Raw genomic sequence first — 14,737 nt, 5'->3', positions numbered from 1 at the left:
TGCTATTCTGAGGCTCATCCTGCCAGGGCAGGGGCTTGGCTAGAGCTGGGGGTAGTGGTTGATGCCGGCCAAGGAAGACAGTCTGACGATGGGGGGCAAAGTTCAGGCCCTGGAGTTAGGCAGACCTGAATGCTCTTCCTGGCCCCAGTCCTCCTAGCTGTGCAACCTTGGGAAAGTTACTTTACCTCTCTGAGCTCCAGCTGCCTTCTCTTTGAAATGGACATAACGGTAGCACAGAGTAATGATGAGAACGCAGCTAACGTACAAAAAAAAAGCTTAGAGTGGGTACTCGCTAAATGGAGCTCATATGACTAGTTCTACGATACTATTGTTAATTTATAACCTTCTATTATTATTAATGGTAGCTCATCCTCCCCAGTTCAGGAGAAAAAAATTTTTCAAGGTTTTATAGTGTTTATCCTCTATTTCCATCTCTTCTCCTACATCACAGGAGCATCAAAACACCTGCTCTGTAAGTGCTTCCTCCATCCCTGCCCCACCAACACGTCAATTTCTAACCCAATATCCCCTCCTGGAGGCCCTCAGGGACTTAGAGCCAGAGACCCACAAGTATCCTCAAGCCCACACCCATAGATTCACACCAAACACACACTGATGCACACACAAGGACAAGAGCAGACACACACAAACACAATCACATACACAGACCCTCACCAGCCTTCAGGCTGACACACAAACTCACAGAAACACAACCACACTCAAATGTACACACAGCAGACACAAGGAAACATACTCTCCAATAGGCACACCTCACGGCTCTGGGACACATTAGAGATATTTAAAGTTCTGGGAAATGGAAGATGGGAAGCCCTGTTCTTGACTTCCCTTTGAATAACTAACTGGTCAATGACCACTCAGGACTCCTCCTTGCCCTCATTAAAAGGCCTTTATTGGTTTAATTCTGAGTATTCATCCTGGGTCCCATCTCTGGTAAAATAATTAATTTTCCATTACAGCTTCTCCCTCTCTGAGTCATCCTTACAGGTCCCTGCAATAACAGCACTTAAGGAGAAAACTTTCTGAACACCCCAAATCCCTTCCCCAGTGAAGTATTTATGCACTGGGAAGGGTGAACAGAGTGACATGGTTTCCACATTTGAGAAAAGTAAGTGGGAGGGAATATCAGACAACTGCACAATGCAGATCATCATTTAAATAAAATCCCCATGAGACTCCTTGGCAGCATTAAATCACTCTGTGCTCCATGAAGGTGTCATAGAACAAGCTCTCTCCTTTCTTCTGCTTTACTATTGAGAAAGGCAGTGTGGGGCAATGGAAATAATCTGGAGTTTGATCCTGGGCTTGTATTGAACCATCATTTCTGGACTGTATATAACTAGGCAAGTTGATTACCTCTCTGAGTAATGGTTGTTTTATCAGTGGAGTACAGTGATTAAGAGCAAGAGCTCCAGAGCCACACCACCTGGCTCTGCCTGACTAGCTGTGTGATTTTTGGCAAGTTATTTTTCTCTCTCTCTGGGATTCAATTTTCTTACCTATGAAACGGGAATAAAATGGTGCTTACTTCACAGGTGTTGCAAATATGAAACTAGTACATGTAAAATGCTTAGGAAAGTGCCTACTACATACTCAGTGCTCAGTGAATGTTAACTATTATTCTCATCACTATTACCTTCCAATATTGTTGGGAGGATTAAGAGAGATTAAGAATGAGACTGTGCCATAGAAGGGGCAGAGATGTCTGGTGCTACCATTATAAATTTGGTTCTAAATGTCCAGAGGATGATTGTTTTTCAAAAAAGCCAAATGGAGGATTGTTTTTTTAAAAAGCCAAAAAATAAAAAATAAAAAAATTAAAAAAATAAAAAGCCAAACATGATCTCCATGCTTGAGATCCAAGAACAGATTAGGACTGCAAATGGCTTTGGGGTCAGGCAGATTCAGGACTGAGTCCTATTTCATCACTTTAAGCATTCTGTAACCCTGGAGAAGTCATTTAATTTTTCCAAGCTTCAGTTTCTCCTTTGTCAAAAGAATAGACGTTACTCTGCCAACATTTCAAATTTGCTGAGGATCCTGCAGCTACAAGGCAGGGTGTATAAAATTCCTTTGCAACCCAAGATCAGTGAAGGAGGGACTCTTTTTGTTTGGCAGGATTTATTTTGGGAACTTGGGAGTCTCCTAATGGGGGTGATAAGGAAACTCCAACCACCTCATGGAAGACTAAGTGAAATTCTTAGCAAAGATGCCTGAAATATGAGCTGCTTTCCTTATGTAATCTGGCAGGAAGTAGCCCATGCTGCTTGACTCAGACTCAATGGTTGGGGCTTCTAAAGCACCTGTTTCTAAGATTAGCCTACTCTAGACCACTGCTGTTCCTCAAGAGGCCCTATTGGAGAACAGATAAGTATCAGAAAGAAGTGGCTTTACCTAGCCCTCTGCTATGTGGAGCTTCTTACTTGCCTTTAGATATTCTGGTTTCATCCAGTGTTTCATTCCCTCTGTTTCCATTTCTAAACCTGAGACTTGCTTTAGACAATGGTCTTTGGGTACGTAGCAGGTGCTCAAAAAATGTTGACTGAATAAATAGTAAATTGTTAACTCCCGCTGGCCTCCATTTATTAGATCTTTAGACATGGTGAGATCTATCTCGGCAGGAGCTCTAATTATCCTTATATCTCTAGTGACATCCAGAGTATTTTGGTTTATCCATGGAAGGTGTGGCTACAACTGTCATTCTGTGTTTCTTTTATTCTGAGCATCTTGATTTTCCTCCTCAAAACATGGGATCTGGGTTCTGTGTATTTATCCAACCCTTTCTAACGTTCCCTTTGATAAATCTGTTCCACTCACATTGACCTCTTTGCTGTCCTTGAACATCTTTTTCCCACTCAACACTTTTGCTCTTTTGTTCCCTCTGCCTGGAACATTGTCCTACCCGAATATTTACATGTCTTATTGTTTCAATTAATTTACATCTATGCTCAGATTTCACCTCTTCAAAGAGGCCTCCCACGATCATCTTACTTAAAAGAGTGTTCCTTTTCATTATCTTCCCTCTTGCCTGGATTTATACAACACATTCATTTCTATAGTTGTTTATTGTTTATCTCCCCCACCGGAATGTAAGTTCCAGGAAGTCAGGGGCCTTGATTTTCTTAACTCGACTCTATCTGGAGCTCCTGTAGCAATGCCAGGTCATGGTACGCACATGATAAATATTCATAGACTGAATGAATGAATGAACATATTATCACATAAAATACTGGTCAAAAGGAATCCTTGGCCAATTGGAAACTCACCAGCTCCAGACTTGCCTATCTCTGGTTTCCCTATGGCCACTTCTGACTCAGGGATTCCCACATTCCTGGGGGGCAGACATGGGTGAAATCAACTAGGGGTGGGGAGCATCTATGACTGCTGCCTTTTACTTGCTCAGGAAGAGACTGGAAAAAGGACCACCAATTTTCTCTTTTTTAAAGATTTTATTTATTTATTCATGAGAGACACACAGAGAGAGGCAGAGGCAGAGGCAGACGGAGAAGCGGGCTCCATGCAGGGAGCCCAGTGTAGGGCTGGATCCTGGGGCCGAGGGATCACGACCTGAGCCAAAGGCAGACACTTAACTGCTGAGCCACCTAGGCGCCCAAGACCACCAATTTTCAATAACATTTTCAAACAGTGCTTTATGGGACTATGGGCACCCAGGAGCCACCCCCTTATCCATCTTAGACATTATTACCTTGTGTGGTTATCAAAAAGAACACCTACCTACCTAATGTTCTCAGCTAGCAAGAAATGCCAAATGAGGACAGCTGGAAAAAGAAATACCAGCTTTGGTTTCCAAGATATGGCAAAATGAAGATGTCACTAATAGCCAGTGAAAAGTTGGCTCATTCTTCCCCCTCTCTATTCACTTCCCCTGGGCTCCATTTTCTGCCTCAGCACCTGCGCTGCCTCATGCTGAGTAGCAGGAATTTGCTTTTCAGCACCACGGACAGCAATCGGCTGGCAGCCGGTAAGGCAGAGGGAGCCAGAACTTGGGGCATCTACGCAGCCAAACAAATATTTACTGAGCACATCCTGGGGCCAGGCACACTGGAGAATATAAAGATTTACGTGGTCTTGACCTTCAAATAACTTAATCCCTTCAAGTCATCAACATTCCTAGACTGATACAGCTGGGGCAAGGCCCTGAGCCTCCAGATACTTGAAAAGTTGGAGAGTCAAACGGAAAATGTTTCCTTTTTCAACAATTGTTGAATTTCTGCCCATGTGATGGCACATGTCTCACTAGACTGCCACCCTCAAGGAGAATAGGTAGTGCACCATCCTATGTGTTGTTATATTCCAAATACTCAGCACAGTGCCTGGCACATAGTAGATACTCAGCAGTTTTGTTGTTGTTAAAGATTTTATTTATTTATTCATGAGAGACAGAGAGAGAGAGAGAGAGGCAGAGACATAGGCAGAGGGAGAAGCAGGCTCCATGCAGGGAGCCCGATGTGGGACTCAATTCCGGGTCTCCAGGATCATGCCCTGGGCTGAAGGCGGGCTCTAAACTGCTGAGTCACCGGAGGTGCCCTACTCAGCCGGTTTTAAATAGACGCATGGACGAAGGAACTCTTACAAAACCCTGTTTTATACCTTGTCTTTTCATCCTTAGCTTACAGATGAGAAATCTGAGACTCAGGGAATTGTCTTCTCATGACAGCTATTAAGTGGCAGAGCTTGGATTAGAAACCAGGATCTTCTGATTTCATGCTATGATGGCAACCAGAGACACTTACTATGTCCTGGGCACCCTTAGAAACTAGACAAAGTACTAGTCATGGAGAGACTAGTTATAACCTTAACATGACTTTAAATCACAACCTTGAGTATATCACATTTTTATTTCCGGCATCAGTTTCCCCATATGTAAAGTGTGGAGAGGAGGTTGGTATGGCTAAAGACTCTCCTCCCCCCTGAACCTGGTTTATAAGCACCCCGCTCCCAGCAACTCCCATCCCCCAGTTGAATCATGCATCTATTGCAGTTGAGCAATGGGACCAGCAGGGGGCGGTATAAAAATGAATGTAAAATCTCTTCCCCCAGCCTCTGCAGGGCGTCAAATGAGAAGTATATTGATATCCCAACAGACCTTGGGCTCCCCTTTCATCTTCCTGCTATAACCAGAACGTGTGCACAAGAAGTGCAGGCTCTTTTCTTTTTAGAGTGCAACAAATGAACTTCAACCCCTCTTGAGAAGTGAGTAAAGAGGCAGCCCCAGGACACAGAGACAGTGGAGTGAGGTTGTGGTGACTTATCGCCCAGGAACCCACTGGTTGAGTAACTTTGGACAAAGCCCTGAGCAAAGATAACTGTTTAAATGGCTGCAGCAGCGGAAAAATCAGTTTGGTTGATTGATGTCCTGGGTTTCTAGTTAGCGGGTGGCTTCCAGCCATGGCTCTGCCTCAGCTCCCAGAATTACTCCAATAAGTGATTTGCTCATCCCTAACTCTTCCTGGGAGGCAAGGGAGGGGGCTGAATCAGCTATCTCCAAGCCTGATTGGGATTTAATGGGGGCCAGTGGGTATTTGCACTGGGGGCAGTGTGGGGAGAGGAGGAGCAGATCCGTCAGGCTTGGCAGAAGTATCTGGCTCCTGCCTGGGAGTGCAGAGGAGAAAATAAAATCAGGAAAGAACTGATTGCAGAGTGAATATCTTTCAATTATTTGAAAAGGATGTGAATAAAATATTTCATAAAGGCTGCTTCTCTAACCATATCTTAGTCATTGAAATGTAGATTGGCCAAGGAGGCTCTCCGGGTTGAAGAAAGTAATGGGGGACTTGGGAGATTTTGTCAAAGAGACTGACTCAGTCAGAGTCATCTAGAATAATTGGAAGAGAGTAAGCTCCAATCAATCAGCCAGACCTCAGTTCAGATCTTGGCTCTGCCACTGACTACCTGTGGGACCCGGATCAAGTTGCTTTGTCTTTCTGAAACTCAGTTTCCTCGTCTGTAAAACAGGACAGGAATAATAGTACTTACTCTTTCAGCTGTCTATTTCTGCATAAAAAACTACATTAACACTTTATGGCATAACAAAATCATTTTATTATGCTCACAGATTCTTAGGTCAGGAATTCAGACAGGACATAAGAGTTATAGTTTGTCTCTGCTGCACGAAGTCTGGGGCCTCAAATGGGAGAATCCAAATGATGGGGGTTGAAATGGCCTGGAGGTTTCTTCACTCATATAGTCCCTATACTGGGGTGATTAAAGGCTGAGTTCATCTGGAACAATGACTAGTGGCCTCTCCAGCATGGCATCCTCAGGGTGGTGGCTCAGGACCCAAAGAGCTAGAGTTCCACTTAACAGGCTGAAGTTGCATGACCTTTAATGACCTAGCAACTTCTTGGAAGTCACACAGTATCACTTGCTTTATATTCTCTTTGTCAAAACCATCACAAATGAGCCCAGATTAAGGGGAGGGGATATAGGCCCTATCTCTAAATGAAGAGTGTCAATTTGCAATCAAGTTTTAAAATCACCACATCTACCATGCATGGATATTGTAACAATTAAATGCATGGCAAATACTTGACACCAGCTACTCCTGTTTTCTCAGAGCATTGACTAGTTCATTGTGAGAACTCTTCGTTATTCTTAAATAAAAACTGTAAATCCCTACCTTGGTGTACAAGGATCTGTATGGTCTGGATGTAATTTCTTCTCCAGCCTCATTTTGCCTATTTCTTCTCTCAAATTCCGTGCCAGCTGCCTTCCTTCAGCAGCTAAAAGGCATCATGCCCCTTCCCATTTTCTAAGCCTCTTTGCTCTGCTGCTCCCTCTGCCTGGAACACTCTTTGCTCACTTTATTGCCTAGGAAAAAAAACACATACACCTTAGGTTACTACTTCAGGGAAACTGTGATTCTTGAGACCTGTATCCAATCTTCTCTTTCTCTTTATATGCTCCTAGAGTACTCAATGCTTTCCTTCATAGCACGAATCACAATCACAAGGTATTTTAGTATATGTGTTGCCGAAGCGAGCACACAATCACAAGGTATTATTTAATTAATAGGCATTTCTTGAGGTGCCTGGGTGGCTCAGTCAGTTGAGTGTCCAACTCTTGATTTCGGCTCAGGTCATGATATCATTGTCATGAGATGGAGCCCCGCATCAGGCTCTGCCCTCAGCTCAGAGTCTACTTACCCCTCTCCCTCTGCTCCATCTCTCTCTCTCTCAAATAAATAAATAAAGAAGGCATTTCTTTCCCCATGGTCTAACTGGCAACAATTATGTTAACTAATGTGCAGGGACCCTGTGTCTCTTGTGCCCTCAGCATCTAGCAGAGAGACTGACATAAAGACTCAATAAATATGTGCTGAATAAATGAGTGAATAGATGGTTGGACCTTTAAGACTTTAGATGTGGGCTTGAATCACTGACTAATAGTAATTAGTTTCATGCTAATCAGAAGATTTTTTTAAAAGGATTTTATTTATTTAGTCATGAGAGACATAGAGAGAGAGGCAGAGACACAGGCAGAGGGAGAAGCAGGCTCCATGCAGGGAGCCCGACATGGGACTCGATCCCGGGACTCCAGGATCATGCCCTGAGCCTAAGGCAGACGCCCAACCTCTAAGCCACCCAGGCGTCCCTAATCAGAAGATCTGATTGGCTTTGATGTCATCATGGGGCTTACTGGTCTTCAGGAAAGAAATTTCCAGTATTGAAGAGGATAAATTTTTGCGGGTTGGTCTCTTGGAGAGGCTTTAATGATTCCCATCTTCGGTGTTACATCTAGCACCTTCTAAGACAGCAGTGGAGAATTTCGAGGATTTCCAGCTGGATTTTATAAGGTGCAGTAAGAATGTCTCAACATTAACTCATTTGAGCTCAGCTTCTTTTCAGTCAAATGGTGCCAACAACACCATAAGCATTAAACGAATAATTAAACCACAGAATTGTACACACAACACACACTGTGTGCTAGCACTGTGCCAGGCAGTAAGAATACAGTGATAAAGAGGGAAGATGAGTTTCCTGTTCTCATGGGTCTTAAAGTCAAAGAGGCAAGAAATATTCCAAAATGAGTAGAGAAGACTATAAGTTCTGTGTAAGAGAGGAGTTCCAGTGGCTACTGAGAGAACGGGGCGGGGAGGGCAGTTCTGCCTGTGGTGGGAGTAGTTAGGGGAGGCTTTCTTGGGGAGTTGACATCCAAACAAAGAATTCATTGGTATTTATGAAAGAGAAGAAGGAGGGGACACAAAGAAGTACTAAGAATGGGAATGGCATGTAGCACAAGGGAATAAAAGAGAAAAATAGCATGGCTTCTTCAAGGAGGTAGAAGGCATGAGTGTGAGAAAGTGAGGCTGAAGAGTAAGCAGAAGCCTCAGGGTTAAGGACCAACTCTAGACCATGTCAGGGAGCCTGTACTTTTTCCTCAGGGTAGTGGAAAGTCACTGAAGGGTGCTGAGCCTGGGTCTGATAAGGCTTCAGTGTGGAGAGCAGATTGTAGGTGAAGACACTGAGTGTAGGAAACCAGCTGGAGACTGATCATGGTCTAGGCAGGAGGTAACGGTGGCCTCTGCTTGGATGTGATGATGGATCAAGGAGAAATTAACAAATTCCAGGGATACCAGTGATTCATAAGAAATGGAGAGTGGAGGAAGAGAGAAGAGTCAAGGAGATCTCGGGGTTCCGTCCTGAGCCCTTGGATGTAAGGGGAGTCAGAATCTCAAGAGTAAAAGCAGGTTTTAGTGGAGGAAGGTGAGGAGTTCAACTTTTGGTATACTATGTTTATGTTGCCTGTGAGCATGCCCATGGAAATCTAGTGCTGGCCCTGGGAAGTCTTGGTCCTGAAACTCCCAAGGGATTTGGCTTTTTTTTTTTTTTTAAGATTCTATTTATTTATTTATTCATGAGAGAGAGAGAAGAGAAAGAGAGGTAGAGACATAGGCAGAAGAAGAAGCAGGGAGGGTCCATGCAGGAAGCCCGATGCAGGACTTGATCCTGGAACTCCGGGATCACACCCTGGGCTGAGGGCAGACTCTCAACCGCTGAGCCACCCAGGCATCCTGGGATTTGGCTTTATTTAAGGAATGGACGGAGTTATGAAAAGAGGGTTCCATCTCAGCCAAAAATCCCTCTTAACATTCAAAATCTGACTTAATCTTCTGAGTACCTCAAATCCAACAAGCTTTCCCACAGCTCAACTCAGGATGTATACAATCTCTTGGCATGTGTCTGCTCTGTGGGGTAAAGAGAACATAGTTAAGAAGTCAGAAACTGGGGAGTTCTCATAGGATCTGGGAAGTAATGAGTTCTTTCTCAGTAGCTGCATTTAAGCAGAGCCTTCAGAGATGTTGTATAAGAGATTCAAGTATTGGATAAGTAATTAGATCAAGTGACCTTCAAGGACCCTTAGAGTTCTGTTCTTTACTTGTAATTTTATATCCGTTACTAAAAAAAAAAATAAGTATCTCATTGCCTCAATTTCCTCATTTGCAGAAGAGGGTATAAAGTAATGATTATTTCAGAGAATCCTTCTACTTTGGTTAACTACAACTATTTTGTCAACAGTCTCCTTGTTGGAAGATCCAAAGGGCCCTTCTCAGTCCTTATCTTGACTGATCCCCCGTAAGTATTTTACATTGCTAATTCCTCTCTATTTCTTGACTCACTCTTTTTCTGGGGCTTCTAAGACAAAGAGCCCTTCCTTTGTCTCTCTGAGTGCTCCTCTCATGCTTTCTCATGGTCTCCTTTTCCTCTACCTATCCCTTAAATGGGTCTCCCTCTTCACTAACACTTGACCCACTCTTATTCCACACTCTCATTCACCACCATGCTTCCACACTCACTAGATGCTTATATATCAGTCAGAACTCTTTACTCAAAAAGAATAGAAAGCCCAATCACACATAATTTAAGAAATATGGCTCACATGATTGATAAGTCCAGAGATTGAGCACAGATTGACCAGAGGCTCAAATAGTATCCCCTGGACCCACTCATTCCCAGCATCCCTCAGCTCTGCTCCCTCTTTTGCTCATGTATTTGCAGATGATTCTTCCTTCAGGGAAGAAAGATGGCAGCAGTATCTTCAGATCTTACTTCCTATCAGAGTAATTTCAACTAGAAACAAAGTGTGTCTCCCTGAGACAATGGGACAGAAATATTGGACCTTATTCTCATTGGTCAAATTTGGTTACAGATCTAACTAGCCCTAAGCCAATCCCCTCCTGTGGCCAGGAGGAATGGGATATGATAATTAGTTGAGTCCACTCAACTCCCACTTCTAGAGTTAAGAGTGGGTTAGTCCCTTTCATGTGGCCAAGAGTTGCAGATGGGATACTAAAGGCCAATAGATGTTAAGTGTCAAGAACAACAGATGCCAACTTCAATTTTTTTTAATTTTTTTTTTTTAATTTTTATTTATTTATGATAGTCACAGAGAGAGAGAGAGAGGCAGAGACACAGGCAGAGGGAGAAGCAGACTCCATGCACCGGGAGCCTGACGTGGGATTCGATCCCGGGTCTCCAGGATCGCGCCCTGGGCCAAAGGCAGGCGCTAAACCACTGCGCCACCCAGGGATCCCCAGATGCCAACTTCAAATGAGGACTTCCAAATCTCTCCTTCAGCTCAGGACCTTTCTCCTAACTTCAAATCCATGTGATAAATTGCCTTCTGATGGGACACCTGGGTGGCTCAGTCGGGTAAGCATGTGACTCTTGATTTCAGCTTAGGTCATGATCTCAGAGTCCTGGGATAGAGCCCTGCATCAGGCTCCGTGCTCAGTTGGGAGTCAGCCTGGGAATTCTCTCTCTCTCTCTCCTTCTCTCTCTCTCTCTGCTCCTCCCTTCACTCATGTCCTCTCTCTCTAAAATAAATAAATAAGATCTTTTTAAAAAATTGCCTTCTGACATCTCCACTCAATTGATCCACAAGCATCCCAAACTCTGTATGTTCCAAACAAAACTCATTTTCCTGAGATCTGCTCCTCCATTTAAATTCACCTTGGTAGTGGATGACATTACTTTATACTCAGTTCCTGATCCAGAAACTTCAGTGTCATATTTAATCCTTTATTTTTTCCTATCCTCATATTAAATTAATTACCACATCCTCTTGATTCTAGTAAACTATTAAAAGTCAAGTATATATATTGTATTCCCTACATCAAGCATATATATTATAATACAGCAACCACTAAAAACTGCATACAAAGAGATATAGTAAATAAAAAGAGAAAAATGGAATACTAAAAAAATTTTCAAAAAATCCAAAAGAAGTCAGAAAAGGAAAACAAAGCAAAGAAAAAACAGAAGTCAAAAATGAAAAAAGTAAAATAAAATAGGAGACCTAAATTCAAACTTCTCAATAATTACACCAAATGAAAATGGTATAAACATACAATTAAAAGACAGAGATGATCAGATTTGAAGTTAAAAAAGACTCAATTATAAGCTGCATGCAAGAATTCCATCTTAAATTCATGATGTAGGTAGGTTAGAAGTAAAAGTATGAAAAAGAATGTATCATGCAAATACTAAGAAAAAGAAAACTGGGGTGGCTCTATTATTATCAAAGTATGCCTCATAGAAGAGAGAAGTACCACTAAATAATGATACAAGGGTCATTTCACAAAAAAGGTACAACCTTCATTTTTGAGAGAGAGGGGGAGAGCCTGCATGTGTGGGGGAGGGGTAGAGGGAGAGAGAGAGAGAGAGAGAGATTGAGAGAGAGAGAGAATTGTAATCAGGCTCCACCCTCAGCGAGGAGTCCATTGTGGGGCTCAATCTCACGACCCTGAGAAATCATGACCTGAACCAAAATCAAGAGTTGGACACTTAACTAGCTGAGTCACCCAGGCACCCCAAGACATAATATTCTTTTTTTTTTTTTAAGATTTTATTTATTCATTCATGAGAGACACAGAAGAGAGAAGCAGAGATGTAGGCAGAGGGAGAAGCAGGCTCCAGGTAGGAAGCCTGATGTGGGACTCGATCCTGAGACCGCAGGATGACACCCTGAGCCGAAGGCAGGTGCTCAACCGCTGAGCCACCCAGGTGTCCCATATTCTTAAGTGCCTGTATCTAACAACAGAGTTTCAAAATCAGTAAAAACTACTGAGCTGGAAAGGAGAAATGAACACATCCATAATTATATTTGGAGATGTGACTATTACTCTGTCAGTAACTGACAGGACAAGCACAGAGAGAGTCAGCAGGATAGAGAAGAACCAACAACAGTTGGTTCCTCATCAAGGAACTGAATTGATTCTACATTTGCAGAATACTTCATTTAAGAACAGCAGAATACATATTCTTTTCAAATGTCCAAAGAACAGTCACCAAAATAGACCATCTTCTGGGTCACGAAATAAGCCTTCACAAGATTGAAAATTTGAAAACATCCAAAAAATACCCCTGCAGATAACAGACTTAAATCAGAAATTCACAAGAAAAAGTGACCTAGAAGGGCAGCCCCGGTGGCGTAGCAGTTTGGCGCCGCCTGCAGCCTGGGGTGTGATCCTGGAGTCCTGGGATCGAGTCCCACATCAGGCTCCCTGCATGGAGCCTGCTTCTCCCTCTGCCTCTCAATCTGTCTCTATGAATAAATAAATAAAATATTTTTTAAAAAGTGACCTAGAAAAGCCCCCCAATACTTAGAAAATTAAAAAACAAGCAAACAAAAAACCACTTTTAAATAATCCATGCATCAAACAAGAAGTATCAAGGGAAATTAGAACAGTTTGAAATAATGGAAAATGAAAATACCTCTCCACATGTGTAGGATATAGCTAAAGCAGTGTGTAGGGGGAAATGTAGATCATTAAATGCATGTATGTGGGCAGGTGTCATATAGGTATAAAATCCACCATCTAAGATTCCACCTTATGAAATGAGGAAAAGAAGGAACAAAATACACCAGAAACAATCAGAAGGAAGGAAATAAAAAAGATAGATACAATGATAAAGATCAGAAATCGATGATATGAAAACAAGTAATAATAGAGAAAATTGATCAAACCAAAACTGCTACTGTGAAACTGTCAATAAAATAGATAAATCTCTAGCCAGACTAACAAAAAGAGAGAAGATGTGAATTATCAGTATCCAGAATGAAATAGAGACTATCACTATAGACTCCATAGACGTAAGTGGATAATAAAGAAAAAAAAACTATGAACAACTCTACCCACTTAAATTTGACAACTTAGTTGAAATGGACTGATTTCTTGAAAGCAGCAAACTACCAAATCTCACCCAAGAAGAAATAGATGACCTTAATATTCCCATGTCTAAGAAATCAAATAAGTAGTTTAAAATATTCTGAACAATATAACTCCAGGCCCCTATGGTTTCAACAAAATATTAGCAAACTACACACGCACATACACACACACACACACACACACACACGTGTATATATACACACAAGTACATGGTTTCAAAAAGTATTAGCAAAGTATACACACACATATATGTACACATACATGCAATGTGTGTGTGTCTGTGTATAACGTATGTACATACACATGTACACATAATATATCTTTACCAAGTGAGGGTTATCTGGGGAGTGCAGTCTGGGTCAATGTTTGAATATCAATGTAACCCATCACATTAACACGGTAAAGAAGAAAACCACATGATCATATTATCTAATGCAGAAAAAGCACTTAAACTGCACTCAATATCCATTTGTGATTTTTTTTTTTTAGATTTTATTTATTTATTCATGAGAGACACACAGAGAGAGAGGCAGAGACACAGGCAGAGGGAGAAGCAGGCTCCATGCACGGGGAGCCCGACGCGGGACCCGATTCCGGGTCTCCAGGATCACGCCCTGGGCCAAAGGCAGGCGCTAAACTGCTGCGCCACCCAGGGATCCCCCCATTTGTGATTTTTTTAAGGCTCTGAGCACACTAAGATTAGAGGGGAATTCTCCCTAACCTGATCAAGGGCCTCTACAAAATACTGACAGTTAACATCACACATAATGGTGAAAGGTTAAATGCTTTCCCTAAGACTGGGAACAAGGCAAGGATGCTCACTCTCACTACTGACTCAACATTGTACTATAAGTCCTGGTCACTGCAGAAAGGCAAGTAAAAAAAATAAAAGCCATGCAGATTGAAAAAAAAAGAACTGTATTCATAAATACTATGATTGTCTATACAGAAAATTCCAAACAATCAACAAAAAGAAAAAACTTCCAGAACTAACAAGGGTGTTTAGCAAGTTCATAAAATAGAAGGTCAGAGTGTAAATTGTTTTTTGTAAATACGATTATTAATTGTATCTATATATACTATCAGTGAACAATTAGGAACTGAAGTTTTAAAAACAGTACCATCTATAATAAGTCCTCAAAAAGTAAAATATGTAAGTATAAATTTAACAAAACATGTATGGGATCTGTATGCTGAAAATTCCCAAATGCTGATGAAAATACTGAAGTTAAATGAAAAGACACACCATGCTCACTGATTGAGAGGCAACAGTTAAGATACCCATTATCCCTAAACTAACTGAAGCAGGAACTTTTCGGTAGATATAATTCTAAATATAGAATTTAGAATATAATTCTAAAATTTATATGGGGATGCAAAAGAACTAGAACAGCCAAAACGACTTTGATGAAAAGAACAATGTTGGAGGGCTCACACTAACCAATTTTAACATCTATTGTAAAGCCACAGTAACAAAGACATTGAGGTGAGGTATTAAACAAAGGACAGACACATAGATCAATG

General features: G+C 41.9%; 1 long non-coding RNA gene across 1 annotated transcript in view; it reads right to left on the bottom strand.

Annotated features, from left to right (window-relative positions):
• LOC102156297 overlaps positions 1-14,737 on the bottom strand; it is an 85,287-nt gene that overhangs the window by 3,812 nt on the left and 66,738 nt on the right. Inside the window, exon 7 of the long non-coding RNA XR_005377675.1 lies at positions 6,659-6,849. This is a non-coding gene — a long non-coding RNA (uncharacterized LOC102156297). The remainder of the gene's footprint in view (positions 1-6,658; positions 6,850-14,737) is intronic.

Source organism: Canis lupus, chromosome 24 (genome assembly GCF_011100685.1).
Source record: "Canis lupus familiaris isolate Mischka breed German Shepherd chromosome 24, alternate assembly UU_Cfam_GSD_1.0, whole genome shotgun sequence".
Taxonomy (NCBI): Eukaryota; Metazoa; Chordata; class Mammalia; order Carnivora; family Canidae; genus Canis; species Canis lupus.
This window is presented reverse-complemented; position numbering and strand designations above follow the sequence as displayed.